The sequence below is a fragment of the Cataglyphis hispanica genome, chromosome 26 (assembly GCF_021464435.1).
Source record: "Cataglyphis hispanica isolate Lineage 1 chromosome 26, ULB_Chis1_1.0, whole genome shotgun sequence".
Taxonomy (NCBI): Eukaryota; Metazoa; Arthropoda; class Insecta; order Hymenoptera; family Formicidae; genus Cataglyphis; species Cataglyphis hispanica.
The window spans coordinates 2,072,417-2,099,932 of record NC_065979.1 but is presented as its reverse complement, the minus strand read 5'-3'; the positions used below and the strand labels follow the sequence as shown (position 1 = coordinate 2,099,932).

At 42.2% G+C, this 27,516-nt stretch overlaps 2 protein-coding genes across 2 annotated transcripts in view; one reads left to right on the top strand and one right to left on the bottom strand.

Moving 5' to 3' along the window:
- Positions 1 to 27,516, bottom strand: part of LOC126858609 (uncharacterized) — a 170,537-nt gene that overhangs the window by 8,211 nt on the left and 134,810 nt on the right. The gene's annotated exons all lie outside the window — the stretch shown is intronic.
- LOC126858560 (zinc finger homeobox protein 4-like) overlaps positions 13,121 to 27,516 on the top strand; it is a 363,658-nt gene continuing 349,262 nt past the window's right edge. Inside the window, exon 1 of the mRNA XM_050608973.1 lies at positions 13,121 to 13,222. The gene's annotated coding sequence lies outside the window, so the exon portion shown is untranslated. The remainder of the gene's footprint in view (positions 13,223 to 27,516) is intronic.

Sequence of the window (27,516 nt, the reverse complement as noted above, 5' to 3'; positions counted from 1 at the left end):
CCACCCACAGAGATCGTCCTCTCTCTTGATTTTTTTCACTATCCCTACCCCCGTCGCTCTCCGCTTCCTCGCCCTCCTCGCTAAAGGAGGCTCAGACGAGAGGAGACTAATGGTTTACGAACGTGACGGGTCGTGGTTCTTCTCAACGAGCACAGATCACTAATTTCCGGGATCCTGCTGCGGGTACCGAAATCTTCTCGATTTGGTATTCGGGTTGCTTCTTTCATCGATCTTATCGATTTCATATTTTGCAACTGCTATATTTATATCATCTTTAATATCTTCTTATTAATATAAACAGTTCTAAATACAGTGTCGCGAATTCTCGTACCGCTTTGGAAAATCAGTTATTGTGAACCAATTATTATGATTATGCGAAGACTAAATAATACAGAATAATATAATCTATCTCGCATCTGCTTTCTAATAATAAATATTTCTAATAATGATTAGACTAAATATTAAATATACACTTGCCTATATAACTAATAGTGTTAATCTGAACAAAAAAAATTATGTATTATGTACAATAATTAATATTGTTCAATTAATTAATCATTAGATGTTTATTTAATTTTAATTTTACTTAATTTTTTATGAAATATATATATATATATATATATATATATATATGTTTCATTTTAAAATTGATAAATTCAAAATGAACATTTCCAAATATGTTTTATTGAAATGCGTTTTATATAGCGTCGATATTCGTTCGACACAAACACACACACACACACACACACACACACACATAAAATAATTTATAGAAGTTTCGTAATACTTATATTATCTACAGTCGTCACCCTTTAATAGAAATGGTGCGGCATCGAGTATCTCGCTATTCTGTCGAAATTTCACGCACGTATCCACACGCTGTTACACACGACGGAACACAAACGGAGACGCTGCTCGGTTAAAGTCAGCGGCAGCCGCCGGTGAGATTATGAACGAGCTCGACTTAAGAAAGGTCCGTCTGAGCTCAAGGGTTGTGCTCCCGTTATATTTATTTATTTTTTTACCCTTCTAAGCTTCAATCTTTTCCGCTCTAACGACCGTTATATATTTTTCTGTAAATGGCTTCTAACGACGCGGCTATCATAATCTGTCTCACCAGGAACATAGCAGCGGAAGAAACTATTTCTCGACTAAGCTCAAACACAAAAGATTATAATTCTTATGATTTAAAATGTAGAAAAAATAATATGCAAAATGAAAATATAATTTTTTTATATTATCAATATTATTTTCCTTTTTCACTTATAGTCAGCAGTAGTTTAAATTTCAAAACCAATTTATCCCAAAAATTTACCAGGGTATTTATTAACGTCGATGATTTGTTAATCGTTTAGAAAAAAAATCATGAAAAATTTAAATTTTTCATCTTGCATTGAAATAATCAACATACGTTTTTTTCCCCCGAGGAAAATGCGAGACTGAAAGAAATGCTTTCAGCGATCCGTTTCAAATGGCGCGTTCTAGCGCATCATGAAGCGAGCACCTCTTCGTCTTGTCGGACAATCAACGAGGATCGACGAGAACCGGACAGATAGGAGGACGACGGGAGGGAAAGGGAGAGAATGAGGAGGGTGAGGTGCGGAGAGGTGAATGCGCGGAGAATATGGCGAATGAGGCCGAGAGAGGAGAGCGGAGACCGACCGGCCCCGGTCCCGCGTGTTGCCCGGGGGTGCCAACCGCAGGATAATAATTTTATAATTGGGGGAATTACTCCGGCTCGCCGTAGTACAGTCCCGTCCGTGTACCAACGCGGCGTGGGAGGGTCCGCCGACATTGTTTCCATCCGGACGTACGACCGGGCGATCTCCACACCGGCTGTATCTCTCCGGGACGGTGGTGGGTGCCGTGGGTGAGATATGGCCGCATAATCATCGAATCATTATATCCACTCTCGAAATACCACGGCCGAATTATAAGATTACGCGCGGGCTTACTCGTTAAAAACATTATGAGCACTTTATCACGAGGGAGAACCTAAAGCCACGGGGCCCGCTGGTGTTGCGCGCGCATCATTCCTGCCGGCGCGCATATCCCGCCGTATCCTGGAAGGTCCTGTCGCGCGGGACGGCCCGTTTAACCCGTGACCCGCGGGCTTCTCCGTGTAGAAAAAAAAAAAAAAAAGAAAAAATGATTGACCCGACGCTGTCCCGCGGGACAGGATATCGTGCATGGAAAATGACGCTCTGTAATTATCGAGCGATTTAGTAATTTCATGCAGAGAAGTTGCCGACCGTGGCTCCTTGGGTTCTCATCGTTCATGCGTGAAACCACTCACGATCTCTATCTCGTTGTTTCACGTTATTTCTTTTTTTTTTCTACTCGTTCCTTAATTCATTAACGGCGATGTGTAAATGCGATTTTGCGTTAATATCGGCGCGGTATTCAAATGCGTTTAAGATGCGAGAGGCATCGCGGATCTATGCAATGTGTACGATCATTATCTCAGACAATTACCTCTCTTATTCCTCGAACCTCACGCCTTATCCGTACTGAAAGCAACAACAGAGTTGTACGCCCGCAGGGGTGTACGAGTATTCTCTCTCATATGGTATGTTCGTAGCAACTTCGTCTAGATTGTCCGACAAGACGTGGCAATCGTGACCCTCCACCATCTCGTTTCATCTCTCGGTTGCTTTATATATTCCTCTCCCCTTTTTTTTTTCTCTCTCTCTCTCTCTCTCCAACAATGATGAGAGATCTGAATTGCTATTCTAATTCAACCAGCATCCAATCGTAAAACATCACTACAAGGTTATTTCACTGCATAAGCTCGATGCATACAAACATTATACGCGAGGCCCTTGAGAGTGCATCGTACATTATAGGGTCAACATCCTGGATGTATTTTATAGAAATAAATATTCTCGAAACTCGAAGTATAATTGCATAAGGTTATCTCACAATAATCGTCGTATATATTATCTAATTTGCCTTGAATAATTTTAACTTGAATTTTTCACTTTTAATGCAAATTTTTGATTTTGATGAAAATACAATTTCTCCTCGATTAGGATTGGTTGTTTTATTCAATGACAACGTGTCGTGTAGAATTTTCGCGTACGTTACTCCGCGATATCGCGGTAGAAATAAAAGGCAGTAGTAAATTGCGATAAAATTTTCTCGCGCGATAAAATGACCTCGACGCGCGTGAAGTCGAGGCTTAATATGGGCCAATCCATATTCTAATCCCTCGGGATTGCACGATTACGAGGCTCGTGCAACGAAGCGTACGATATTCGCGGCCGAATGCAACAGGGCGTGCAGATCGTGGCCGAGAGGAATGATTGGGTTCGCACGAAGGATGAGAATGATGATGCGAGGGGGGAGAGGGGGGGGGAGGAATCGAGGCGTTCGTATTTCGTGAGGCTGCTAAGGTCGTTGGTTAGTTGCTTGGAAATCGAAATAATGAGGCATCGCCTCCTGGGCATAGTCATTGGATCACGTGCCACTGCGGTCGCGATCATTTTCCATTATTATTGTTATCGATCGAGACGTTCCCCGCCTCCTCTCCGTCTCCCGCACTCGCTCGCTTCCCTCCCTCCCCCCCTTCCCTCCCCTCCCTCCCCTCCCTCCCTCCCTCCCCCACCACCACCCACCCGCCCCTCTTCCCCGACCGATATTGTGACGACTTGTGGTGTACTCCAGCGGAGGATGAAAATAACTCGAGTAAATTTAACTTTCGATCTCATTTCGGAATATATGCGTACCTTCATGATTACACGCAACCGTGGAACGGTTCGTTAAGTTTCACATCGATTCGATTTCATCTGAATCGAACGCGGATTCAATAAGCGCCAATGAAATGAAATTGTATTTTTAGAATCACGGATCCTATGGATCCGCAACGCGAGATATTGGCGCTTAATTAATCGAAACGTGGTTTTTTGTTCACTGAAATTAATCACTGCTAACGCATTGCTTGCGATTTATTGAACCTTTTTTTTTTTGTTTGAAGATTATTGGAAAAGTAATTATTTGCAATGTGCATTAGAAGAAAAACTTGCTACGATGATGCGAAAAACTTTTCGCAGTCTTGAAAAAGTAATAATTTCGTACAAATAAAAATCTCGGAATGCCTCGCAACACTTTTATAATTCCATACTTGGCGAGAGAGGGGATTGCTTCGCAGGTGGTGATATGCCGCAACAGATTGCGACGAGAAATTTTTAATCCCCTATCGTTAAGTGGCGGTCATTACCGGGTGCGTGCGTTATGTCGAAACTTGGGCAATAAAGAAGTTTCGCAAACTCGTACGGTTCGTTCATTATAAGGAGGCGGAATAGCTCGAGCGATCTTGAACGTCGCTTCCATCCACTTAGGCAGATTCTTGGGCGAATTCCGGTGGACAGCTGGCCCATCACATCCGGGGCCGGGGGTCTAATCTAATCGCCAAAAACTCACTCCGCGCGCGCGCGCGCGCGAAGAGAAACTCCCTTCATTTCGTTCGCGATATACATCGCCCTTTCCTTCCTCTTCCTTGCGGTGGACTTACGAGAGTTAACAAACTTTAGGAACGCAGACCGCAACGAGAGAGAACCCTTCGAGAGGTGGCGCCTCATCCAGGGTTATTAGCAAAGTTCTTACCGCGTGTAAGGCTTCTCCTTAATTACGCTCTTTTAGAATTAATACCGGCGAACTTTGATTTGTCACGGCGACGAAAAATTGTCGCGCTTCCGGATAATGAGATTAAGAAATGTTCCTTCATTTATAGTAGATATCTTTATTTTAATGGTTTAATTTTTTTCAATTTACTCAAAGTAAATTTCAAATTAATTTTCCTTGCATCAAGGGAGCATACGAAAAATGAATACAGTTTATAGATTTTTCTGCAGCGCAACGATTTTTAATTTTTTAACAATATTAATATAATATTATTAATTACTTAAATAAAAATTTCTAGCTTGAAAAAGAATTTTTTTTTTTTTGAAAATTATGCGAATATTTGCAGAACTTCACCAATTTTATGGTGTGAAAATATTTGCTTATCATATCTGAAATCAAAAATACAAGTTTTTTTTTTATTAAACATATTAATAGCTATCCAAGCGTTTTTTAAAATAAATAATAATTAAAATTTAAAATAATGGAAAATTACTTTTTGAAAAAAATCGATCTTTTTTGTTTATAACAGAAAAATGAGAAATCTAATTAAAAAGAGCTTCGTTAGCAGATGCAGAACCTTATTAGGAACTCGCATGCAAAATTTCAGAAGTCAATCCGTCAAATGTAACCCGAGTTTTTATGCACACCGTACACAAAAATATAAATCTATAATCGCACAATTTAAAAAAAAAATTTAATCTAAAAATTTTTATTTAGATACTTAATAATATTGTATTAATAATGTAAAAAAAAATAAAAAATTTATATCAAGTCGTTGCGCTGCAAAAAATGTAACCCGAGTTATTGTGCACACCGTACACAAAAATATAAATCTATAAATATTCGCACAATTTAAAAAAAAAAAATTTAATCTAAAAATTTTTATTTAGATACTTAATAATATTGTATTAATAATGTAAAAAAAAAAATAAAAAGTTTATATCAAGTCGTTGCGCTGCAAAAAATTAAAAAAGTATCCATTTATTTATCGAGAGTTCAAATGGGTTTGTTCCCTTAAATACAGCGTCGCAATTTATCACACGGCATATAATTACGAACAATAAGCGCAGGAAGTTTCCAGTCTACCTAAATAGGCGCAAAAAACATCATCGCTGACTTCTCTTCGCGTTTACATCGCTCCGCAGATATCACTCATCACCGATATATGCCCACGCTCTATTCGCTACCGGTACCGTTACACCTGGGCACGCGATCGATAGCGCAGATATATCGCAGGAGATCCTCCCGACGAAGGTACCACCGCTGCAACGTTCCTTCCCCATCATCGACGAGCGGTCGCTTTCGCGCGGAAAGATTGGCGAAGCTAGTCGCGCAGATAGTCGCACGCGGCGAGAAGAACCCTAAGCGCGTCTCGACCATTAGAGCCTTGGTCCGGCGGAACCGAGTCGTATAATGATCGGTCGCGAGAGGTCGCGGCGCAGGGTACACCTGGAGGAGGAGGGGGGGGGACGTAAGGGGGCATCGGCCGGGAGATAGCCGATAAGTAGAAAATCGATGATTCGGAGGCATGCTAATTCCAGGTATAGAACCCGGCCCGGCCGCCTTCGTGCTCTCTCATGACGGCGTCGGCGCTCGCCGTCGGCATTAATGTAACGAGATATCGCGGTCGAGAGCGAAGAGAGCCTACAAACGCCGCTCTGATGAGACTCCACTCTCGTTCCCCGGATTGTGACAGTCTCTATTTTCAAGCTTGTTACCGGTAATCAGCGTTTGACATGGAGGAACGAGCGGACGCGGCGGCGCGCCGTTGAAAGCCGCGCACTCTTCTCCGCACTCCTTCTACGCACCAAAAGTCTTGGCTAATAACGGCCATGAAATCCGCGATCTAGTCGACTTTTTATTTAAAAGGCATTATTTAAGATTCATTCGTAGGAATAATCCATATAAAGGGAAATGGGAATATTTTATTTTTTTCCAAGACCATTTGTAATTACGCGTAATGCATTTTATCGTAATGTAACATTAAGATTTTATTTAATATGATTCGCTGTCTCGGGAGCTTTCAGTAAATAAGCACAGAAATTTTTAATATTTAATAATATTGATATATACGATTTATATTTATTATAAATTAGTTTTACAGTCCTTCGCCCTCCCCCCCCGATATTATTTTTAAATATACATTTCCTAATTACTTTGCCTGCAGGCATCATCTGCTTTAAAGGCTGGATAATCAAGTGTTGGATTCGCCAGTGCTTAAGAGTTATTGCGATTTTTTTTCTTTACCTAGGTGCGAACGAGGCAGAATTGAACGGCGCATATAATATATTTCCATCTCGGTTACCAGCGTTGGCTATGTTGCTTAATGATGAGAATATTTCACGGGCTGAAAATCAATGGTTCGAAGAGAGCTAAGCTAATTCCGAGCGTAAAACCCGCCTCGGTCGTTGTGCCCTCTCACGTGTCGAGCCGCGCTCGCCGACGGCATTAATGTAACAAGAAATTGTGGCCGAGTGGGTCCGCGAGTGCCTGATGGCACTCTATTTGCTCGCATTATGACATTTCCCGTCTATTCCCGGGCTTGATACCAATAATCCGCGCGCGCGCGCGCGCGTGTGTGTGCGCTTACGCCTGTCGCGAGGAAAGTGAGCGAGCGCATCTTCGCTTATGCAATTTGCATTCGCGCGTGTATGCACCGTATCGGTATTCCTCATCCGTTTTCTTCGTCTTCTGCCTGCTCCCTTAGGATCGTTACGGGTTTATGTCGCCATGTGCTTAGCGCAGCTCGTAAATTCGTCCGGACATCGTGTATATGTATCGCGCGACGATGTCGGATTCATTCCGCTCCGAGATCGTCACGCTTCGATTCTTTTTCGTCGAGCGCGCATTTCCTTATGATTATCGGAGCAGGTAAATGAGAGGTGGCCTCTCAAAAATCCGGATATAAATATTTTACAAGACTACGTATAATGTTTAACACGTTTTACTATCGAATATATTTTAGAGCTGCCATTCCAGTCACTTAAGTCACTTTTTTTTTCACAAGTCAGTAGAAAGTCATTATCGTCCAAAGTCGGTCACTATATAGTCACTTTTTTCCAGCTCATAGAAAATTTGTAATAATAAGAATTCTATTTATATTTTTGCAGTCTCGTCTGACAACAAGTGTTATTTGCTCACATATTTCATAAAATACATTATTTCATTATTATATTTTATTATTTTGTATTAAAAATTAGAATATTCTAACAGATTTATTTCTTTCCTTAAATGGCCTTAATTACTCTGAAAAATTGATATACAATATTTAGTTATTATTATTATCTTAATATTTAATTATTAGTATTATTTTAATTATTAGTATTATTTTAATATTTAAAGATTTTTATCATTTTTTTTTTCAAAAAGCAGTTAATATTTCACTTTCGCTGGTATTTGCAAACTGATAATTATTGTAATTATATCAATATTAATTACTCGATAAATTTTATTACGGATAGACATAAGGAGGAAAGAATACGCGAAATTCTATCTTCATAACAATCTTATATAAAGCAAAACTAAATTAAAATGCGTAATAACAGCAAAGAAAGAGAGCTGCGTATATTTGTTTTGCCTCCCTGCCGTTTTGTATGCACATAAAAATCCAGGATTTACAACATACTCCATGTGTTCAGCGTAGAGAGATGCGAAATTAAATTCGCACATAAAGAGAGGTTGATTATATCCTTGCGCCATTGTGAGCGAATTACGCAATACGTTTCGAAGAATGGTAGAGAGAGCCGAAAGTATTCTACGGAAATCGTCATGGCCGGGCCGGCGGAACTGGCACGAAACCCGCCAACGGTAAGCCCGACGACGGCCGATCCCCGCGGGGCTAATTACGCAGGCACACTGTAATTAATCCGTTGCCGAACCACGAGGCACACACACATACCGTCCGGCTCATTGTCGGGATTCGGATCGGATCGCTCCCTCCTCCCATCCCCTCCCCCTCCCCCTCCCCCCGGCCGCTTCTGTTTTCGTGTGCACGCGCGCACCCCGGACCTTTTAATGCGGCACATATGAAAGGGGTCTTCGGGGACGCGGAGGAGAGGTAGAGGAGCGGGGAAAGGAGCGGAGGGAGGAGGGAGGGGGGTGGGGAAGGAAGAAGGGGAGACGGAAAAGAGAACGCGCGCGAGGAAAAAAACTCACGCGCTCGCGGGGCCCAAAGGGTGCTCCCACCTTTTCGAAATCGTGCCAGGGCTCGCTGAAAGAGGATGAATGGACGGAGGGAGGACGTTTAGAAGCTGCTTTCTCTCTTTTTTTTTTTTTCTTCTCTTCCACCCGCCTATTCTCTCCCCAAAGCTCTCTGCATCTCTCCTCTTCTCTCCAGAGCAGCGTGAGGGAGAGAGGGGTTGGGCGGGAGGAGGGGGGGGGGCTTCCCCGCTTCATCCGAGCGCGCGTATAAGCTCCTCGGTCCCTTTTGTCCTCCGATCGTACCGGATCGGAAATTAGCTGCCTTCCAGCTATCGCTTTGTTTTCCCACCACACGGGCCCCGCCCCAAAAAACTACTTATTACGCTAATTATACGCGGATGCCGCGCGCGGATCCGACCCCCCTTCACCGCCGCCCACCCGCCGCTCATAATCCCCCCGGCGCGTATGTCGCGGTCTTTTTGTTCCCCGCGCGATTACCGCCAACTGTCGAACCGCGTGCCCGCTGTCGATTAAATCCGGTATTTAGGCAGCGCGCTGGAAACACCGTTGATTCCGCGTCTCTCTTTCTCCTCCGTCGCATTCAACCTTAGCCGCAGAGTCCACGAGGCTCGCGAGGACGTTTGACACGCGATGCACGCCTAAAAACGGGGCCTTCTTCTGGTGCGGACGAAGACGAAGAAAGAAAAACATGAGACATGTTGTGTAAAATAATTATATATATTGAAAATTGCAGTATCGAACCTGATGCACGGCAGAAAATTGTAATAAATAAAAATGACATATAATTGTCAGAGCACACATCTGTGAGATGACCAATTCACAATTTTTTCTTTCCTTATGTTACTTTATTCTTCTTTGATGTTTCGTTCTATGAATTGTAAAATTATTTTCCGACAATTTTAATTAAAATAATTAATGTCCCTGATCGTTTACTTCATTATTCGCCACATTATAGCGCAATGTGTCATTAGATTTCACATGTTTTATTTCATACACACATACACACACAGCTGACGAGCTGTCATTTCGTGCAAAATTAATTCGCACGTTAACGTGCATTACGATAAGTGTGACATAATGCGCTCGGCACGACGTAATCATTAATCCGACGAGTAATCGTCATGATGAAGGGCTTGAGGAAGGACGAAAACGAAAGGACACCCCCGTGATCGCCGCGTCGGCATTAATTACTGTGTTTAGAGATAATTACGAGAGCCGGCTCGCTCGTGCGCTATTTATCCCGCGCGCATTGTGCCGCTCGTCATCGCACACGCGAACATGCTTATTTCGGCGAGAGGAAAGGAGAGGAGAGGAGAGGAGAGATAGGTCGCAGGTACGCGTGATCGCGTGTGCATCGAACGCGCGGGATGGTGCGTGCGCTCGGGCGACGGATGTAAGCAAAGCCGCAGATGCAGTCTTTGTAATGCTAATGCTTAGTTTACTAACAGCGCAACACAAGGGCGTCCTTCTGCTCCGTGTCTATGTGTGGGGTGGGATTAATTCGTGCCCTCGCTCTCCCCCTTTGCTCGGTATCTATTTTTTTTTTTCCTCCTTGCGCTCTGTTCTCTCGAAACAATTCAGGAGCCCAATCAATAAACTGTGATTCTTTGCATCGGCATCTCTCTCATATAAAGTCTGTATCTTTTTTCTTTTTTTTTTTTTAATACGTCAACTATAATTTTTTTCTTATGACAGAGGATTATTTTCTCTCCGTATTTGAGGGCAAGCATTATTTCGCGTAAAAATCGAGTGTACCCATTCGACGATGCTAGAAGGTGTTATACGAGAAATCTCTGACCGCGGTCGTTCGCTCTTCGAAACAAGATCCCGCAGGAAGAGATGGGCCACATGGGGGCTCTTCACGATCCGCACCATGTTCTTCTTTAAATATTGACGGAATGAGATAAACGTATAAATTACCAGTCATCTCCAAAGGAGAAGGACCCTCCGGCGCGAGCGCGTCTTCTCGTATCTCACACTTGGACGTTGATCCGGGTAGTTCGAGTCCGGATTGCCAGTACCAAAAAGGTGCCAAGGTGCGCTCGTCTCGTTTACCTTGTTGATCTACATCCCCTGAGCTTATGCTGCGTTGTCGAGCGACTTCCTCGAAATCTGGTATCAATTATCCCATGTAATGTGCAAGCGGTAACCGTCGTTGGGACGATTATGAACACATTGATGGTCCTCGCGTCTCGGGATGCACGATAGACACTCTCCGTGTAATTTAGCGTTATTTTACGTCCACTCAAAACACATGTGCATGTATTATATGTCTGCCGCGTCATGGGAATCAAATCATGGGAATTTTGGTCCATATTTTATGATGGACTCTGATGCTTGTGCGCCAAAACGTGAGAATTGCCTTCGTAAAGAGTGAGAAGAAAAGGAAAGAGAGAGAGCTAGTAAATTAATTTCTCAATAATTATTACGAAAATCGCAAAATGGTAAAGAACTTTCTTACTCAGTTCAACCCGCACGGCAGGTGATGCGATTGACTCTGGACATCCTGTATATGGTTATGCATGATTATTTTTATAAATAGTTTCCCTCTTTATTTGAATCATGTTATCTGCAAAACTGATGTCTTTTACTTTGCAAAGAGCACGTTCTCTCGTTCATATAGTTTCCCATCGCCCCTAATCGAAGACGCATTACGAAACGTCAGTACAAGCGTCATATCGCGATCGACGTGTCGATGGGGGCAGGTCGTGCGCATTCGTCAACTCACGCTCTCTCTCTCTCTCTCTCTCTCTCTCCCCGCTCGTAAAGGGTATTCAGAGGCCTAGGAGGTGGGGCATCGGGAGGTCTAAGCGGAAAGGTCTGGAGAACAGCGAGGAGAATTTCGCATAGCATCTCCCGGCATTGCATGTCCGTCAGACGATGAGGTGCTAAGTACCCTCTGGCTGATGTTCGGTCAGCCGAGAAACTATTTCTGTTCCCGGTGGCAAAAAGGGGCCGATGGGACGCGCGTAACACACACACACACACACACACACACACACACACACACTATATATATATATATATATATATATATATATATATATATATATATATATAGCCGCCTGCCAAGGCGGCGAGGAACGCGCGCGATTCGACCAACAGGCCAACAGGTGCTTTATACGCGAGATGCCTATGCAAGAAGAATCGAGGAGAATCGTCCCCGGGGTCCCCTTCCCCCTCCCCCTCCCCCCCTCCCGACGTGACGCCGGCACCTTTCGCGCTTCTTCACGCGTGCGTAGGTACGCGGGGTCCAGTCACGACGATTACGATACCGGCCGACGACAATCCACGCGTGTCTCGGACAGTTTAACGGACGCGGAACACCTTACGTCTTTTGCGGCGCCACGTTTGTCCGGCGACTCGCGATTATTCGTAATTGTTTTGGACAAAATAATCCTCGGCAAGAAATAACAAATTACATTCGTTGGATGTAATCACCGCGATATATTGCATGGAGAATGCGATTTGTATGTCAAGAAACTTGAAATTCAACACGCTACTTATCATTTCCTTTGGTCACATCTGTTTTTGGGTATCTGATTGTTAGCATGATTTTTTCCTGGCACTCATTCTATCTTCATGCATAATTCTCCCTTCAATTACAATTATTTTTCCATTGAAAAACTGCTGTGTCATATATATTTAAAAATTGAAAGTTGTAGAGAAATAATTTTTCTCGTTTATTACAATTTGAAACATTCTCTTTCTCGAAGATATAAACATGGACAGATATATATTTCGATGAAAGTGCAAAGAAATTTTAGGATGATATTTTAAACTTAGCACTTTCCATCTAGATTGTTGAGTGATATCATTTTGCGATATTATAGAAATATTATGACTAGTAAGGCGCGTCATATGTGATAAATTAGAGGCTTTCTCTCTTCTCCTCCGACACCTAGGCTGGCATATATTAACAGAACCAATCCAATTAGCTTGTAACAAATGATCCGGCAACCTTTTGCGCCCCAACCATTAAGAGATCGCCACTTTAATACATTTCATAAATTCTTGTGCGTTTACATTCTGCTTGGCCGCAGTTCATGGAAAGAAGAGTCGTATGCGAATCATGGATTACTGTAGCAAACACTTCCTTCATAAATCTGCGTTTTGATTCTATCCCTACTTCCGGCATCTTCTCCGTCGGCAGAAGCGTGTCGCAATGAGAGACGAAGAAGAGGGACGGAGCGAAATTGTCGTGAGGATGTTGCCGTCTTGCTGAGGCGAGTCGGATTTAATCGTGGCATACGCTATTACTCCCTGATCGCGTTGACGGTGCTGGTATCAGGCAAACCTCCTCGCCAGGTGTGCAGAAATCACTGTAGCAACAACATGGTGTGCACCAACATCACCAGTACCAGCAACGTCGGGCAGCGAGAGCGGCAGCGACTCGCTAACGACCCCGGGGAACATGGATGAAGGTAGACGAACGAAGGTGAGAGGAGGAGATCGTGGGTGGGTTAAACTCGAGTTTAAATATCAATCAGCGAGCGAGCGAGCGAGAGGATGCGCCGACGAGAACGAGCAGGGGAGAATCGATGCGGGCGAGAGAAAGAGAGATGAAAATGGGAAAATAAGAGAGAGAGAGAGACGACGGAACCCGGTGTCGTAACACAGAATCTCTATATATATGTGTATGTGTCAAAGATTTGCACACCCGTGTGCTGGAGCACTTCTTCGCGGGTGTTTAATTAGCAGCTCGGCAAACCAGACGCCATATACTCAGAACTCAATCAGATCCCTTCATAAGCGCGCATCTCAGTTCGGGGCCCCTCGTATGCATAATGCACCAGCCGTATGTTCCAAGCGCGGACAAGATCTCTTGTATGTAACCAATGGGAAGGAAGAAAGGAGAAGGAGAGAGAAAGAGAGAGAGAGACTCTTGAGAATAATTACAAATAGTCACCGCGTGTTATTATTGTATATCGGCGAAGATAATTGAAATTGCGACAACTTTTTTAATGAATATTCTTAAATAAAAAACAATAAATAATATTCCAGCACACAAATCATATAGTCGTAATTTTTATCTTTATCTTTTAAGAGTCTAATAAATTTAAATAAAAAAATTGTCATTAAAATTAAGATTGTGGATTCTGTGTGTATTATCTCAGTTGCAGATTCCATATATTCCATATATAATTTTCACATTCTATATATTCCATATATAATTATAATCTCATAATTAAAATTATTAAAATTTTAATAATTAGAAAATTCAAAAAGATAGATTAAAATTTATATTATGTATATACATATATATATAAGGATTAAAATTTATATTTTATATATATAATTATAATCTCACAATTAAAATTATTAAAATTTTAATAATTAGAAAATTAAAAAAAAATAGATTAAAATTTATATTATATATATACATATAAGGATTAAAATTAAAATTTTATATATATAATCTATTTTTTGAATTTTCTAATTATTATTAAAATTTCAAGTAAAATTTAATTGTGAGATTTTATGATGAATATTAAAAGAAACGCAGCTGACGAGAAACGACGTTTAAATATATTGCAATGAATATATCCGGAGTGTACCGTTGTTTACGCACAGCTGTATACCGAGAAGACGAACGACGCTGCTCGCGGCTGTTTAATTAGCAGCTCGGCTAACCAGATGCCATTTACTCAGAACTCAATCAGATCCTTCATAAGTACATCTCCCCGGCCCTCGTATGCATAATGCGCGGGCGCACACGAGCAGGCAAGTCGAGATAGACAATGCGAGAGCGAGAGAGTAATTAAATACTGATATTGTGCTTCGGGATAATCGCGTATCCTTCAAACGGAGGAGTATGTTGAAGATACCCTTAACGACACGCGCGCGATTTTAACGACGATTACTATAATTAACGATTACCAGCGAGTCATCTCTCAAAATTGAGTGGGACTTTTTCTTCTTTTGCTCATTCATTTATTTACCTCGATCTCGCATTTTGCGTCCAGGAACTCTCGCATACGAATTTCCTGAAGATAGTGTTAATTAGTAATCGTCCCCCAATTCTCGAAACGTTTAGCTCGATATTAACAATCCGCTCTTAAGTGTTATTTACGCACCTGCCGATCAAAATTGCACGCTTATGTGAGCCGTCGACTTCTCCGATTACATGTCGCGAAAAAATCCAGAAACGCATCGCTCTTAGCGCGTTATTAGAGAGATACAGAGATAGAGAGAGAGAGAGGAAGATACAGTCCACCAAGAAAATTCATTATGTCGAATGACCGCTGGAAACGATTTTATCGGAAAGGGGGGATCGGCGGTTTTGGTTCATAATTACCATTTCAAATGCTCACCTCTGCCCACCCAGGGCCTCGCTCTCGACTCCTCGTTCTATTGCACCGGGTGGTCCTGGTTCGGGGGTCCCGGGAGATAGCGAGCCAAGTGTGGGCTTTATTATTTAGTTTGTTTCTCTCCGTCTCCTGCTCGCTTCCTGCTCGCGCTCACGCCTCTCCGTCTAATTTAGAGAGATTCGTCTGCGCCTTCGCGTCTATTCTCATTCTAATCAGGTCCGCCGCGACTTTCCTTCGGGCTTTGAGCGGCTCGTCTCTTCGCTCACAGCGGATCCGATCTCCTCTCCCGTGGCCATTATTATTTTAGTGATCACTTCTCTCGTATCGAATAACTTCCCGGAAACAAGGTCGTTTTTCTAATCGACGTGTCAGTGACATTTATCAATGATGCTTATTCAGTGTACTGAATAAATTTCTGATGTTAGGCTCCTATCAGCTGTTCTCGAGACGAATTGTCTCGTGCGATCGAACACTCACTGGCTTTTTTTTTTTTTCACCGATTATTTATCAGCGACTGAAGCTCGAAGCTGTGCTTTCGAAATTCACAATCACGTTTATATTGAAATACTTCTTTTGGTCGCTGAAGGTGATACGTCAAATGATTTACATTGTAGGCACATTTGTGCGGGAATTTATTGCCGTTTTGGCAGCGGCACTTACGGATGCTAAAAAAATTAATTTCGCAGCTTTGTGTTAAATTATTGCTGGCTGCGAGGGATTTATTGGTCGCGCAGAAATAATTCACAAGGATAATGAAGTAAATTTTGTTTACGTTAGTTTTTATTTTTGTCCCCCGAGTTCTTGACGGTGTCGCGTTACATGATATTACATGAGGTTCGACATAACCGCCTGATTATGAGAGGGGCAGTGGATTGCAGTTAGCGAAATTTTCGCATGTGGGCTGTGCAAAAAAAAAAAAGTTTGTTTCTTTTCTTCATTGGGAAAAAACGCTTGAAATTTATGGTTAAAATCTGACAGGTCTTGAATTTCGCGATCTTTGAATTTCAGTGCCGATTAGCAGTCGAATTTGTAACCCTAATACTGAAAACTATTCCTAGCACATAGTTTTGTCCAGTTGACGGTACGATTAGTATGCAGGTAGCCTCGATCTGATGACTTCAGAGAAGCCGAGGCGAAGGCAGTCACACGCGAAAAATCGTAAAATGCGTATCAAATGAAAAATCCAGGAACGTGCCGAAGCTCGTACGAATAACAAGCAATAGCCACCTCAGCGTCGTCTATAAATGGCAATTTCTTCGACTCTCGTCGAATCCCGCTGTCGAATCTTCGTCTATACACAATGTGCTTGGAAACGAGTTGCTCAGCATTTACGAGGCTGATCGAAGGATCCAATGAAACCTTCTCCGATTGCTTGCAGAAGGTTACATTTATTTGTGTAGACGCGTGTGGGGAGTACAATAATTTAATTAAGAGAATAATTTTTTTTTAGGATTGCGATTCTATGCTTTTTGCTTTTTCGCTTTGCGGTAATTTGACGCACACGTATCATTATTTCTTTTTATCGTATCTCATCTCAGCTATAATATATTTTTAAAGGACCATAATTGTTGCGCCATTACTTAGAGCTGTTAAAATAGCGGCAAGGAAAATAAAATGTAATACGCAGACGTCGTAAATACTTTTTTTTCTCGCCGTACACTGGGGATCGCCATTATCGAACCGTTTATCGTGCGCATCCGGGTCGGCCGGCGAGCGAGAGCCCTGGGCTCGTCACGCCAAAACGAATGGATAAATAGATCAACAGGAGGACGCGGCGCGGTAATATACGAGCATATATACGCGCCCGAGAAGTGCCGGGAAGGAAGAGACGTCGTGGCGGTGTATATTACGCTCACCGGGTATATATAACGTGGCACCGTTTGTGTGCCCAGTTAATTACTCGCGTAGTAAATTATCGGGTAATGAGGTGCCGGGTTCAAGCCCGGGGCCTTCTTCTCTCGTCTCCTTTCCCCCTCCCCACACACCCTCTCTCCCCCTTTTTTCTCCTTCTTTCTCTACTTCTCTTTCTGGGGCCTCGCGAGCCACTCGGCTCTCCTCCCTATTGGACACCCTCCGGTGGAAAGAGCGAGAGAACCAATAAATCCGCCAGGGCCTTAAGGAGGGATATTGTTAGTTGTAAGGTAAATCATCTCCGCGGCTCGAAAACGGGCCTCTTCACCTTACCGCGACCTCCTCTTCGCCTCGCGAAGCCTCGAGGAGACGTTTGTTACCTTCGCCCGTCGTTCTCCGCAAGATACTCTCTCTCTCTCTCTCTCTCTCTCTCTCTCTCTCTCTCTCTTTTTGCCCAGGATTCCGCCACTTTTGCCTCTCCCGTCTTCTTCGCGCCCTTTGCGTCCCCCTTTCCTTCGCGGCCCTTCCCGCTCGCCTTTCTCGCGCTCGGTTCAGTTAGCATCAATATAGCGGACACATAGCCTCGTTATTAGCATCATCGGATCCTTGATGCCTGCAGCAGCCCTTAACGCGCCAGCTTGATCCACGAGACGCGACCGCGAGGACTTTCCGGAATTTGCCTGCTTCCTTCGAGATGTTACGCAAATGCATCTGCGTGCAACATCGCTGAACATAATTTATTACGAAAACGATGCATACAAAATACAGTTTATTAAATATATGTTATGGGTTTTATTTTTAAATCAAATCTTATTTTTTTTTTTAGGGCAAATCTGACACCTATAAAAATATTGATAATTTTTGATTATTGAAAAGTGACATATGATACAATCCGGTTTATTATAAAATCTACTCATTATGTGTTTTTAAAGTACAGTTGTGACTAGAAATAATTAGTAATTTTTAAATACATGTATTGCTTATTTACAATAGTTTAAATGACAGGAGGATATTATCGGCGATATAAATAGAGAGACGCGAATAAGTGATGTCATCATGAAAGTATCGAGATGTAAAGGAATTTGAAGACCCCTTCCCATGGATCATCATTTCTTCCTTTTAATTTCTCGTGCTAAGTTAGTTTTCATATTGGAGTTAGGGCTTCATTGCTAGTGTCATCACATTCCTCATGCCTGTACGATCAGGCCGTGATGCCAAGGCGTGAAGTCATCGTGGGACCGTCAAACGATGTCTTATAGTTCATAGAATATAGCGGCGTAGCGTGACTGGCACTTTATTCCGATTAACCACGGCAAATTATTCTTAAGCTGGCATATATGTATGCTGTAAAAATAATGACACTTCCGGGCTCCTCTCCCCTCTCTGCTCCGACTTGTTACCGTCGATTTATCAAACCGACAAGGGAACCTAACAAACTGATCATCCTCACTTCTTCGTCCCCCCTTTTCTTGGTCAGTTAGTGTCACAACATGCGGACACACGGATCCCGTCATTAGTGCCATCAGATCTGTACCGCTCTTGCACGACGAGTCCTTACCAACGCTCGCGTTCCGCGAAGTCCTGTTATCGTTCCTGAAACAGTAACTCGAAACCTCTCGCTAACACGTATTACACGATCAAGCACTTGTCGTATCTTTTGTTTGTAATTTAAAAGTCTGTAGCATGAATTTTTGCAACAAAATTTTTCACGGAGCAGAAACAGATTTGCAATTACGAATATAGCATTGCATGTATAAAAATATATTCTTTAAAATTTACTCAAAAATAATTATACTTGTTATAATAATTATTATAATAAAAATGATAACATTTGTTTTTTTCATTATTATGTGTGTATGCTACATTTTTCTTTCAATAATAATATCTCTATAAATAAAGCAAATTTCTGTTAAAATTATGTATGTAAATATTGCATTGGCTATTTCAATAAGTATTCAATAAATATTTTAATTTCTGAAAATTTGAATTTTTAGAAATTAAAATATTTGTCAAGAATAGAGCATTATTGAAAATAGGAATCTCAGAATATAAAGATCTTGTTGTATTTCATGTTGTAGAATGCGTTTTAGTTTTAGATTTTCAAAGCTTATCATATTTTTTATATCTTATTATTTTTTAATTAAATAATTATAATTACATTGAAAGATTTTATCTTTCATACCTCCACAGTCCTTATTGGCACTCGCGTATCATGAGGTCCTGTTACCGTTTATGAAACATCATTTGTTTGCGCATGTAAAAGCATTTTATTATTCAAATCTTATTCAAGAATAAAAAAAATAATAATTACCAATTATTTGCTAAATGCTGCATTCTCTCGTTACGTAATAATAATCTTACGTAAGCGAAGTTTATTATTCCGTATTTTTTGTTAAGAAAAAAATAAGGTAGCCACAATACAACAGGCAAGGAAAATGAATGTTCAAGGGGAATTACTATTACATCGGAATAATATTATGCATAGTAATTAACCTTTCGTGATATTGCAATTTTCTTAACCGTGAGTTTTTACAATCCTACATATGTGCATCTTATGTATGCTATCGAGTTTCCCATCCATTGTGTACTTTTTGCCACGCCCGCCAACCTTTCACTTCTACTCGCTACAACTGTGTAATTATATATATATATAGATAATTTTGTTAATACTTATTAGAGTATCAGTTTCACGCGGAACTACTTACGATGACATTTCTCTAAAATTGCAAACACTTTGTCTTTAGATCGCTCTATATTTGCTAGATGGATGTTTTTCCACTGTGAAATTTGTATGAAATATATTTCACTAATTCTAGAATAGAAAATATTTTGATATAATATACGATATAATATATGATATAATATAAATATACATATAAATAGATGTAATTAAATATATTGGATTGTTTGTATAAATTAATTTTTTCACAAAAATATATGAAATATAAAATATTATAAAATATTATAGAAAAGTTAAAACTTTTTATAACATAAAGCATTGAATCTTTACACGTAGAGTGGCGTTTTATAAAAACTTTAGGCTTTTCGTAAAAAGGCTGAATTTATACAAAGAAATCTACGCACGACACACATACGTATATAATTTTATCGATATCGGGTTTAGGTTTCCTGGGATTCTCAAGCAGGACTTTGCGGAAGATTAAATATTGTTCACGTGAGAATAAACAATAGATCCTATCGGAATCTTGAGGTAAAAGGAAACCACTAGGGCTTCCAAGATATCTTACTAATGATTCGCCAGGACTCACGCCTCTACGCGTGACAGAGTACCTCCGTTCGCCACGTTTGTTGTTATAGAAACAACTCTGCTTGAGTCATTAGTAGATCGTGCTAGCTTCTGTTTAACGAGCACTCTCAAGAACCCGTGACATTATTATTCGCGATAATTTATTGCCTCGCGATTCACGTCAAGGTACATCGCCTCATTGCGTTTCCTTACGTTCGAAATTGGACGTAATACTTCTTGCTATATGACATTTTGTTTAATTGCAATGTTGATGCCGACCTTTATAAATTTTCTCAAAAAACTCTATTTTACATCGGCATTTAACTAGACATTCAAAGCAATTAATCAAAGGACAATAATAGATTCATTAAACTCATTATTAAAAAATATCGATGTTTAATAGAAAAATGTAAATAAATAATTTAGTTATATTCTTGCGAGATAAATAATTAAGTCAGAAATCAATTAACAAGTAATAATGAAGGTCAATTGGAGGTAGCACGCAATAATTAGAGAGTAAATAAATTATATTATATTAAAACATGAAAAACACATAACAGCAAACGTTATAAATTATGTAAAATAAATAATATTGTAATTTAATCAATTTGCTAGAAAAGTACCTATAACTTATTTGCAATAAATCATAAATAAATCGTATCTCTATTGTATAGTTAGAATATCTTAAATTGATATGTAAGAAATACATTCTATAATGGGTAATAATTAATTACCGCCAGCCAATCTGGATTTAGGTTTCCCTTATGGAGCAATGCCGTTATACATCCGGTTACTGATGTCGTGAATACCACAATATCAGTACATCGATTATACCACGCCGTTTTAATTAACCCACGCTAAATCAAATACAATCAGATTACGCCTATCTCTCTCATGCATTTAACTGGCAGCATTTATTAAGATCATGCTTGTAATGGTTAAATCATACAGCTAAGCTTTCATATAATTCCATTACTATTATGTAGCTCTCGCGGCTCTCAATTACATAATTATTCATTAATTAAGGCTATTAACTCTTATAAACCCATAATCTACAGAATCTATAACGTTAATTAGTAGCTTGACGTGTTATTCAAAAGGTTAATTTGTACATAAGAATAACGCGTCGATGATATATTCTAATAAACATTTATTCCGCTCGCAATCAGTGTTTTTTCGGCGTCAGATCATTTCTCGAAAGCCGCCGCGAGCGGCTGCAACGAGTGCGGATCATCGTCGAGGACGCTGACAGCTCGCGTACTGGCTTGCGTAAATCACGCGTGTCCACCGCCGTTAGTCCGCGGTCGCGGATCGCGGACCGCGTGCGTCCGCGACGACACACGTAATAATGATCGGTCAAGCTGGCAATTACCCAGCCAGCGTCTCATAAACTCCCCTCCCCCCTTCTCCGCCGAATTGTCATTCAGCTCGTGAACGGTGGTGCCCGTTGTTCAACCGCGGAACTGACTGGAATATTATACGATCCTCGTAACAAAAGTGCGCGCTCGTCGAGGCCTCCGCTGATCGCTGACCGCTCGCCTTCCCCGTCATCGTCATCGTCAAGCCGTCCTCGTGAGCCGACACGAAGAGGCGCCGCGGGATACGCCTCGAAAACTTGGCTTATGGTTTCCTTCTCTCTCTCTCTCTCTCGTCGCACGCTCTGACCTAGCCAGGGCTGTTCGCGCGTACCGTAACGCGGGCCTCGGGAAGAGAGCCAATGGGATTGTGCTTTGCCTACTAGAGTGGCGGACGTTATGGATTTTTCCGACTTCACGTCGGTCTTGGCATCCATGGGAACTCTCTTCACGACGCGCCGCTCGCAAAGCCGTTCTCATCGCCGCTCTCCTCTCGGTTTTACATCGCGCGCGATCGTTTTTCGATTCGCATTCGAGATTTGAGAGAGAGAGAGAGAGATGACCATCGGACTTGCTATAAAATCGTTTCCACCGGATTCCGCAGAAGAAGGTGTTGGTTTCCTGCTTTCCTTCCCGTTCCTCGGAAGTTCAGCCTCAGCGATTATCTCGAGGATAAAAGCGAGGCATCCTTGGCGCGGGATGAAATGTCTTCCCACGCCGTAAATTATTTCTTACTATCTTGCGGGCTGCTCTTTTTAACGATATACGCCTTTGTACGCGAGCATCTCCGCTTTGACATACGCATCGTAACTTCAAACTATCACCCAGCTGAAGTGGTATCACCGAGCTGATCTTAAGACTCCAGAGTACAACTTAAGAGAACTTAAATCGCTCTTTTTCTTCGATTCTCTAAAAATGAGAGAGAACTTCAGATTTGTCCTCATTTTATATATAAGACAATTTTGATGTGTAAAATTTTGATTAAGAAAATAATCTGAAGTTTTCTTTTGTGATGTCCGTGTACGACCAATCTGAAATCACGGAGTTTTAATTTTGCGGAGCAGTCTCAAAGAAGGGACCATTGACTAAGAATGTAAATCGTTCTCAAACTGGCGGCGCATAACGAATACAAATTCTCGCAATAACCATTCACGCGCGTAAACTCCTCTCGATGGCATTTAGAGACGTACAAAAAGAGTTGGATCTCTTCCTCTCTCTCTCTCTCTCTCTCTCTCTCTCTCTCTCTCTCTCTGTACGGGAATTCGCCTGGCGTTGCGTTGCGTTTGCAGCATCCGAAACTCAAGTACCGACGGGGCTTTATGATCGTGAGGGGGCCGTGACTATCGTAAAAGTCATCGCGATCGATGGGCAAAAAGCTGTTCGGCGGATGATTCAGCCGTGCGTTGCATCGCGTTACATTTAGCCATGGGAAACGCCCGTCGTAAAGATGACGGCGGCGCGGGTATGAGAGGGTAATCGGCCGCACTTGGTCGGCGGCCTATAAAATTCAGAGGGCTGGATGCAGATTTCAGGATGCGGTGTATATCGTTTGACCGTCTCGTGATCTCGCGCCCTTCGGCCCTTCGACCGATATTCCATGGCGCGAGAGATGGACCCGCCATGGAATATAACGATGAGGAATGTTACGACGTTCCACCATTCGATGCGCCGTCGGAAATTCGCGCCGACAGTTCGCACGTACGTTCGAACGATATCGCCATCGAAGTACAATAATTACAACTTGCCTTGCAGCATAGTCGCTCCTCTCTATCTCTCTTTCCTTTGCTCTCATTCCTTCCATTCCTTCGTGCGCTACAATGACAAACGAAAAGTCGTCCGAGCGTCTATTATCAGCCAGATGAAGCTTAGATTGTCGTAGAAAGATATCAGCAATAAAATTATTCATCAATAAAGATTCTTTTGATTATCTTGCATGTAACAAGGAAATATTTCCAGAGCTTATTTACTATGTTATCAAAAATATTATTAATTTAATCATTTATGTTACCGAGTTTATTATAAATCGCAATTTATTTATATAATTTTTTAAATTTATTTATATACAATTTCTTAAATTACTTTTAAAGGCAATTCCCGCAGTTGGCAATCACGATTCACCACGTGTCGCGATGTAAAAGGCCAAAAGGGATGTCTATTTCTCTTTAAATAGACGGCAGTAATAATAACGTTCCACACGGTATTCTCTGTATTAGGGATAATTGGCGGATGAGCCGCAAACAGCAGCACGGGTTTATCCCTGCGCGATAAAAGTCTCGGTTGGGAAGGAAGTACCGGACGCGCGAACAGAAAAAGAGGGTAAAGATATAGGAAGACAGAAAAGAGATACACCAGCGAGGAAAAACGCAAATTCCACGGGTGCAGGCGGTCTGGAGAACACCGGCTGGAACTATGAAAGCAGGTTGTACAATAAAATCTCTTGGCCGGACCCGAGATAGAGCTAATAATAGCGACAGGAGAAGAAAGAACAATAGATCGAACTACAAAGAGTTCAGCCATCGGCTAGGATCTATCATGCGAATGAACAAGGTAGGAAAATCGAAACTAAGAGTGAAAGATTGCGAGGGGAAAGACGATGGTAAACTAGGATGACGATGCTGACTGCGTAGGCAAGGAGCACCATCGAGACATTATCCACTTAAAGGAAATTATCCTGCTTCTGGCAGACTTGCAGAAAGTGCGCGCGCGCATCAGCATACTCTTTTCTTTCCTCTTTTCCCTTTATCTTTCTCTTGCTCCTTTATTCGGTAGCCGGAAAAATCGCGGCGTGGAATAGCCATTGTTCACCAGGCAGGGAGGAATCTCCGCAGGAACAAAGGAACTACAGTAGAGGCGAGAGGAGAGGTCCCGCGCGTTTTCCCGTAGTTTCGTACCATCTATTTGAGTGTTAATCGCCGACCATCGGGCAAATTACCGGCTCTCTTCGGTACAGAGAGAGAGAGAGAGAGAGAGAAACTGCCTTAGGTCCTATTTTTTTTCTCTAGTCATTGTTTGACGTTGTTCGGGACCATCGGTGCGTGTAACGCGCTCCTTTTTCGTTGTGGGCATCCGTCAGTCGAGCTGTTTTGCTTTAGCCGGTAGCCTCTTTTCCATCTGCGCGAGAATTGTTGCAGATTGTTGAGTCTCGCGTAAACTTGTAATTCAAACAAACAAAAATTTATGCCGCCGTAATTGCTACTGTGCAACTCGATGAGATTACTGGATCTACTTTAGGTGAACATGCACTGTCAGCCTCGCTTATTCCTCGCTCATCCTTTTTCCGCGTCTCGCGTTTACCACATAATTCTTAATGCGCGCTTTCCTATGTCCCGGCTTGCATTCCTGTACGCTATAATAGTATTCTATCAAGGAGAGCTTGGTCGCATTGCTAGTATTACGATTCATTTGATTCCCTAATGATTGGTACAAGATATGATGAGCAAACACTTAAATCAGTCTCCTTTGCTACGCATGTATTTTTATTGATGCTATTTTTAAAATTCCTTTTTCTTTTCTAAGCCATTTTTGAATTAAAGATTAATTAAAGATTTTAACTAAAGATATTATTGGGAGATTATATAATAACTAAATCATTACGTCATACATATTCATCTTTCTTTAGTTTAAAAGGACATTACACATGCTGTCGAATTTGGAATTCGCACAAATGCGATATCTCGCAACACGTCATCGCGTATCCGTACTAGGAATACGATGCAAAAATATATGACCACGAAGCAATTGAACGCATGTCCGTTCGGGTGAAACGCACGCGATTTATGGGCGGCGGCACGATTTCGCTTTCTAGTCGGCGCGCGAAAACCGACGCGGCTGATCTGGATTCGTGTCGGGCATACATATCGGGGGCTCGTCGCAACTGGACGCGGATAATTCTTGCCGGTGGCCCCGGGGATATATCGTAGATACATATATATATATATATATATATATACTACATATATATATATATATATATATATATATATATATATATATATACAGTACATACGCAGACGCGGGATCGTAGACACCAACAATTCGCTGCGCGGCGTGGGAGTTAAAATCCACGCACGCATAAATTACGTTCGTACGCGCAGGAGCGCGCGATAAGTTAAGCGGTTCACGTAGACGCCGGTAATTATGGATGCGTTTAAGCCGCAACGGTTCGGGTACCAGAATAAAATAATATACGTGAGCCGGCGTTTTTATTGCCGAATTAAGGGCGCCCACCGAGACGTAGCTGCGTGTCCGCGGACTTTATCTGTCCCTCGCATCTCAGCCTGCGACGAAGGGAGGGCCAGATGCAACTATGCCGAGCGTGGTCTCATCTGATGCATTGAGGAATATTTAATAAAAGGCTTAGACGTATGTAAAGAGCACCCACATATTTTTTTCGTTAAACAGATTAGATGATTGTGCGCAAGCTAAGATCTATCATGACTTAAGTTATATTAATCCGATGATTTTATTGCAATGTATGCATTATGTGGTGCGACGCCATTTCTTTGTTAGTTTTAGATCAAGAGATTTTCCGATATTTTATTACCCCATTGTCTGTCGTGGCGAAACGATTAAACATGGCGATACGCGTTTATCACATTGGCTACCGCTTTCGTGACATTAAGAGGGGGAATGAATGTAAAAAAGATTATTTTTAAGGATTTTTTTTTGGTAAATAATAATTTTTTTTTTACTTTATCAACATTACAAAGTACACATAAATTGAACTGTTCTTTGTGAAATTTTGGTCAAAAAATATTAATATTAATAGCTACAATAGCCAATAGGGTGAGCCGTTAAAAAAAAAAATAAAAAAAAAAACGAGCACATGCATAGCGAGCCAACCGAAACACTGAAACAAAGAAAAACCAATTATTTACCCGAAGAAAAATCCTTAAAAATAGCCTTTTTTTTAATCGTTAAACTGGTTTCCCCTCTTAAAATTATTGCTGAATTTCGCTAAACAACTGATCGATCGAAAATATATTTTACGCAACATGTCGTCAAATCCTTAAACCAAGCGGCATTTCCAGTGCCGGGTGTAACAATGGAAGTGCGTCCGAAGAGCGCACGCGCAGTCGACGTTACTATCGGTCATCGACGATTTATCGCGATATCCCTCCGGACCCCCATCGGTCGGGGGCCCCTCCGAAGCGTGGTTGGTACCTCCGGCATTGCAAAAGGAGAGCGTCGCGACCGCAGAACCGCGGTTATTATAAAACAAAAGACGACGGCCGATTCCGATAATAAAGAAGAGATACGCGCGCCGATGCGTCCCCGTGGGAGCGTGAGGGTAACCCTCCCGAGTAACCTCTCGCCGAGGGAGGGATCGGGGACGGCCGAGAAAGAGGGAGGCTTCCGATGTTCGCGTACTGAAAGAAGAAGGCAACGGGGCGCGAAGGATGTGGTTCCACGCACCGCGATCGACTTAATTCGCGCGCTGCCCGACTCTTTTTCCGTCCGGCGGAATCGCGTCCCTGCCTCCCCCTTCCACCCCTCCCCCTTCGCCCTCCCCCTCTCCCCATCCCCCGCGCCCCGATGCGACGTCTCTTCTGCAACGCGCGTCTGCCCGTTCCCTCCTCCAGTGGCTTTCTTATTTAGTACCCCTTTTACGTGCGCTGCTCCTCTCCACTTCTCCAGCTCCTCCATCAACGCTCTGCCAGCCCGCTTACCGCCAATCATCATTTTCAATTCTCCGTGGTGCAGCGTCTCCGCCACCTTCTTCTCTCCCCCCGTCCGAGTTCTCGTCTCCTGTCTCTCTCTCTCTCTCTCTCTCCCCCCGCGCGCGCTCGCACGTCCGCCTTCTCTTTTATTTGAGAGATATGCGTGGCCCCGTAAAAAACTTGGGAATATTATTTCCGAGACCGAAGAGAGGAACACGACTGCCGGCGGTTCCGGTCCGTGCGGCTGCTGTGAGTCTGGTCGTTAGTGGCGTCGCGATTTGATGCGCGGACGACTGCCTCTTCTTCGG